Here is a 6,000-nt window from a genome sequence, read left to right as displayed (position 1 = left end):
AAGAGGGGTCCATGCCAAGTGTGGCTTTTACCTGTACCCAGGTTCTAAACAGATCTTGGGTTCTCTAACTGACAAGGCGGGGGCACGGCACATGTAGTCAAGAGGGTCACAGTCCTCTCAATGAGTCAGTGAATACCTCTATGCCATGATTTGTCAAAGCTCATATGGATAGTGGTAAAGGAATCAGGAAGCCTGGGTTTCAGAACAGCACAAACATTCTTTTCCTAGTAAGCAATGATCGAAGTTCTTATCTAGGGTAAATGATGAAAAAATAGGTAATGAGATCCCCCATACATCACTGCTGAGATTATTTAGTCCAACTTTAAAGCAGTACAAAATGGCTTCTTGCACAAAACAAGGACAGGATTTGTACTAATGTTTCTCAAACACCAATTATGTCTCCAGCGCTAGCCTCAATTTAACAGGTTTTAAAAAAATGTACCTTTCCCATGTCACAGCCAAGGTAGAGTCCCTAGAATAGAAAGGGCTCTAGAGGCCAGTGGGTGTGAGCACATTCAAGTGAGGCGGTTTGAACTTATGGGTCCGTGGTGGCTGTTTCTTCCCTTCCATCACTAGGATGTTCGTCTTGGGCAGCTTCAAGGTTACTGCATCTTCAGCCATTCTGTTGGCCTGGGCATGGATCAATTCCATTGGAGAAGGCTTCTGGGCTCTTGGTAGGCCTGGGTGGCAAAACTTCCAGAATCATACTTCTGAAGGCATCTTGGTCCAAAGAGGCTCCACTTATCTGACAAGTTTCTGTCCTTATCCCCACTTCCAGAATCCATGGTGCTAGGATTTGGGCCAGGTAAGGCTGTGGAAGAACCAGAAGAGAACCAGCCTCTGGGCTTCTGCCTACGGGAGGAATGAGGAGTGGTGCTTGGGGTGACTGGGCTGATACAGGCTGCCTCTCTTCTTTTGTTATCTGTCCACTCTGTAGCTTTAGTTTGTGGAGTGTTTCTGCCACTGGAAGGTAGTTGGTCTCCTTGGTGGTGAGGCCCCTGTGGGGTGTGTAGCCAGCATCTTTCAGCCCTGCCTGTCACCCAAAATGCTGAATGCTTTCCTGGGTCTGTTTTGTTATCAGATAATTCATGATGACATGGGTAGCTTAGCCTTCACCACTGGGACTTTGTCCACACTGTCGATGGCCAGGGTCATGGCTGGGGAGGGTAGGCTGGCCTCATCTTGCTCCACCTTGGTGAGGCACCGATATTGTGCTCTGGAATAACTGGCTTCCAGGGGACAGTGCCCATGTCCGATGGAGGAAGAGTCATGGGCGCAGGGTCCTTGAGGGCATCATGATAGCTGGATGCCCAATGGTGTATCCTGATGGGCAGGAACGTCTTACCTAGAGACCCACTAGCCTCAAGAGCAGGCACTCCTGGTTGTCTTGAAGCCATTGAAAAACTGGGATCCAGGTGCTTTTTCTATCTAGAATTCTGAGCTGCCACCACAGTGAAATGATGTGATGACTAAGCTGACAGATGTTAAAGAGAAACACAATCCAGCTGCTGCAAATTAGCAAAACTTCCCAGGAAGTATCCATCCAGAGGTTCTGTTATCCTGTTGCCACGGGGCTGCCTGCAGCCTGGAATTTGGCACTAAAGAGGCTCCGAGGGCCCACGTCTCCTGAGAGGATGTGGCGCCGTCTGGACCCAAGCCATGGTGAGAGCAGTAATGACACAGAAGGTCTCCAGTTCCCAGCAGACAACACTGCCCCAATGCGACCTATTGTTAAAGGAAAAGATAATGAACAAAGATGATGCAGTTGTTGGAAGTAGAAGATAAGGGCTTTAAAGGAGTTGTTATAACTATGTGCAATGAAGTAAAATAAAATATTAATAGAAAATGTCTAAAGTAAAGGAAGATATAGCTTGCATATATATAGAAATAAAGAATAGACATGCTTCTATCTTTATTCTTCATATCTTATCCCTTATGTATAAAAAAGTATCCAAAATTTTGGAAGTAATATGAAATTTGAAAATTTATTTCATCATATTAGCAGAATCAAGATGGAAGAGGAAAAGAATGGAGAATTTAAAGATGACCAATAGAAAATATCTAATACATAGAGGTGTTTGTAGTATTCTCTGATGGTAGTGTGTATTTCCATAGGATTGGTGGTGATATCCACTTTACCATTTTTTATTGCTTCTATTTGATTCTTCTCTGTTTTCTTCTTGATTAGTCTTGCTAGCGGTCTATCAATTTGTTGATCTTTTCAAAAAACCAGCTTCTGGATTCACTGATTTTTTGAAGGTTTTTTTTTTTGTGTGTGTCTCTATCTCCTTCAGTTCTGTCTGATCTGTTATTTCTTGCCTTCTGCTAGCTTTTGAATGTGTTTGCTCTTGCTTCTCTAGTTCTTTTAATTGTGATGTTAGGGTGTCAATTTTAAATCTTTCCTGCTTTCTCTTGTGGGCATTTAGTGCTATAAATTTCCCTCTACACACTGCTTTAAATGTGTCCCAGAGATTCTGGTATGCTGTGTCTTTGTTCTTATTGGTTTCAAAGAACATCTTTATATCTGCCTTCATTTCATTATGTACCCAGTAGTCATTCAGGAGCAGGTTGTAAATCTAGAAGAAATGGATAAATTCCTGGACACACACACCCTCCCAAGACTAAACCAGGAAGAAGTTAAATCCCTGAATAGGCCAATAACAGGCTCTGAAATTGAGGCAATAATTAATAGCCTACCAAACAAAAAAAGTCAAGGACCAGATGGATTCTCAGCCAAATTCTACCAGAGGTACAAGAAAGAGCTGGTACCATTCCTTCTGAAGCTATTCCAATCAATAGAAAAACAGGGAATCCTCCCTAACTCATTTTATGAGGCCAGCATCATCCTGATACCAAAGCCTGGCAGAGACACAACTACAAAAAAGAGAATTTTAGACCAATATCCCTGATGAACATCGATGTAAAAATCTTCAATAAAATATTGGCAAACCAAATCCAGCAGCACATCAAAAATCTTATCCACCATGATGAAGTGGTGGATCCCATCCCTGGGATGCAAGGCTGGTTCAACATGCACAAGTCAATAAACATAATCCAGCATATAAACAGAACCAAAGACAAAACCCTCATGATTATCTGAATAGATGCAGAAAAGGCCTTTGATAAAATTCAACAGCCCTTCATGCTAAAAACCCTCAACAAATTAGGTATTGATGGGACATATCTCAAAATAATAAGAGCTATTTATGACAAACTCACAGCCAGTATCATACTGAATGGGCAAAAACTAGAAGCCTTCCCTTTGAAAACTGGCACAAGACAGGGATACCCTCTCTCACCACTCCTATTCAACAGAGTGTTGGGAGTTCTGGCCAGGGCAATCAGGCAGGAGAAAGAAATAAAGGGTATGCAATTAAGAAAAGAGGAAGTCAAATTGTCCTTGTTTGCAGATGACATGATTGTATATTTAGAAAACCCCATTGTCTCAGCCCAAATTCTCCTTAAGCTGATAAGCAACTTCAGCAAAGTCTCAGAATACAAAATCCATCTGCAAAAATCACAAGCATCCTTATACACCAATAACAGACAAACAAAGATCCAAATCATGAGTGAACTCCCATTCACAATTGCTTCAAAGAGAATAAAATACCTAGGAACACAACTTACAAGGGATGTGAAGGACCTCTTCAAGGAGAACTACAAACCACTGCTCAATGAAATAAAAGAGGACACAAACAAATAGAAGAACATTCCATGCTCATGGATAGGAAGAATCAATATCATGAAAACGGCCATACTGCCCAAGATAATTTATAGATTCAATGCTATCCCCATCAAGCTACCAATGAGTTTCGTCACAGAATTGGAAAAAGCTACTTTAAAGTTCATATGGAACCAAAAAAGAGCCTGCATTGCTGAGACCATCCTAAGCAAAATGAACAAACCTGGAGGCATCACACTACCTGACTTCAAACTATACTAGAAGGCTACAGTAACCAAAACAGCATGGTGCTGGTACCAAAACAGAGATACAGACCAATGGAACAGTATAGAGCCCTCAGAAATAATACCACACATCTACAACCATCTGATCTTTGGCAAACCTGACAAAAACAAGCAATGGGGAAAGGATTCCCTATTTAATAAATGTTGCTGGGAAAACTAGCTAACCATAGGTAGGAAGCTGAAACTGGATCCCTTCCTTACACCTTATACAAAAATTAATTCAAGATGGATTAAAGACTTAAACATTAGACCTAAAACCATAAAAACCCTAGAAGAAAACCTAGGCAGTACCATTCAGGACATAGGCATGGGTAAGGACTTCATGTCTAAAACACCAAAAGCAATGGCAATAAAAGTCAAAATTGAGAAATAGGATCTAATTAAACTAAAGAGCTTCTGCACAGCAAAAGAAACTACTATCAGAATGAACAGGCAACCTGCAGAATGGGAGAAAATTTTTGCAATCTACTCATCTGACAAAGGGCTAATATCCAGAATCTACAAAGAACTCAAACAAATGTACAAGAAAAAAAAAAACCATCAAAAAGGGGGCAAAGGATATGAACAGACACTTTTCAAAAGAAGACATTTATGCAGCCAACAGATACAAGAAAAAAACGCTCATCATCACTGGCCATCAGAGAAATGCAAATCAAAACCACAATGAGATACCATCTCATACCAGTTAGAATGGCGATCATTAAAAAGTCAGGAAACAACAGGTGCTGGAGAGGATGTGGAGAAATAGGAACATTTTTACACTGTTGGTGGGACTGTAAACTAGTTCAACCATTGTGGAAGACAGTGTGGTGATTCCTCAAGGGTCTAGAACTAGAAATACCATTTGACCCAGCAATCCCATTACTGGGTATATACCCAAAGGATTATAAATCATGTTAGTATAAAGGCGCATGCACATGTATATTTATTGCAGCACTATTCACAATAGCAAAGACTTGGAACCAACCCAAATGTCCATCAATGATAGACTGGATTAAGAAAATGTGGCACATATACACCATGGAATACTCTGCAGCCATAAAAAATGATGAGTTCGTGTCCTTTGTAGGGACATGGATGCAGCTGGAAACCATCATTCTTAGCAAACTATCACAAAGGCAAAAACCCAAACACCGCTTGTTCTCACTCATAGGTGCGAATCGAACAATGAGAACACCTGGACACAGGAAGGGGAACATCACATACTGGGGCCTGTTGTGGAGTTGGGGGAGGGGGAAGGGATATCATTAGGAGATATACCTAATGTAAATGATGAGTTAATGGGTGCAGCACACCAATATGGCACATGTATACATATGTAACAAACCTGCACGCTGTGCACATGTACCCTAGAACTTAAAGTATAATTTAAAAATATATATATAATACGAAGAAGAACCAGAAAAATAAGATCGAAATAAAGTAAACAAATAACATACATGTATTTATTTGGAGTATGAGAAAGAGACAAGAGAATGGGCCAGAAAAATATATTTGAACATATAATCACCCAAATTTTATCCAAATTTAGTTAGGCACAGGTTTTCAGATTCGGGTAACTCTTGCTTGCTTTTGATCCATCAATTCCACTTCTAGGAATTCATCCTAGAGATTTACCTCTGTATTAGTCTGTTCTCCACTGCTAACAAAGACATACTGGGTAATTTATGAAGAAAAGAAGTTTAATGCATTCACAGTTCCACATGTCTGGGAGTCACAATCATAGGAGAAGGCAAAAGAGGAGCAAAGCCACATCTTGCATTGAGGCAGCCAAGAGTGAGCATGCGCAGGAGAACTCCCCCTTTATAAAACCATCAGGTCTTGTGAGACCTATTCACTATCATGAGAACAGCACAGGAAAGACCCTCCCCCATGATACAGTTACCTCCAACCTGGTCCCTCCCATGATGTGGGAATTATGGCAGCTACAATTCAAGATAAGATTTGGGTAGGGAGACAGCAAAACCATATCAACCTCCAATAATATGACAACACACATGCACAAGACTATTCATTATAACATGATTAATAGTT

The 6,000-nt window shown here is 40.8% G+C and overlaps 1 pseudogene; it reads right to left on the bottom strand.

Moving 5' to 3' along the window:
• Positions 1-489: 489 nt before the first annotated feature.
• Positions 490-1,435, bottom strand: LOC112605950 (annotated as a pseudogene).
• Between the last annotated feature and the right edge of the window lie 4,565 nt (positions 1,436-6,000).

This window comes from Theropithecus gelada, chromosome 14, assembly GCF_003255815.1.
Source record: "Theropithecus gelada isolate Dixy chromosome 14, Tgel_1.0, whole genome shotgun sequence".
NCBI lineage: Eukaryota > Metazoa > Chordata > Mammalia > Primates > Cercopithecidae > Theropithecus > Theropithecus gelada.
The sequence above is the reverse complement of the archived record's forward strand: the minus strand, read 5'-3'. Positions and strand labels throughout refer to the sequence as shown.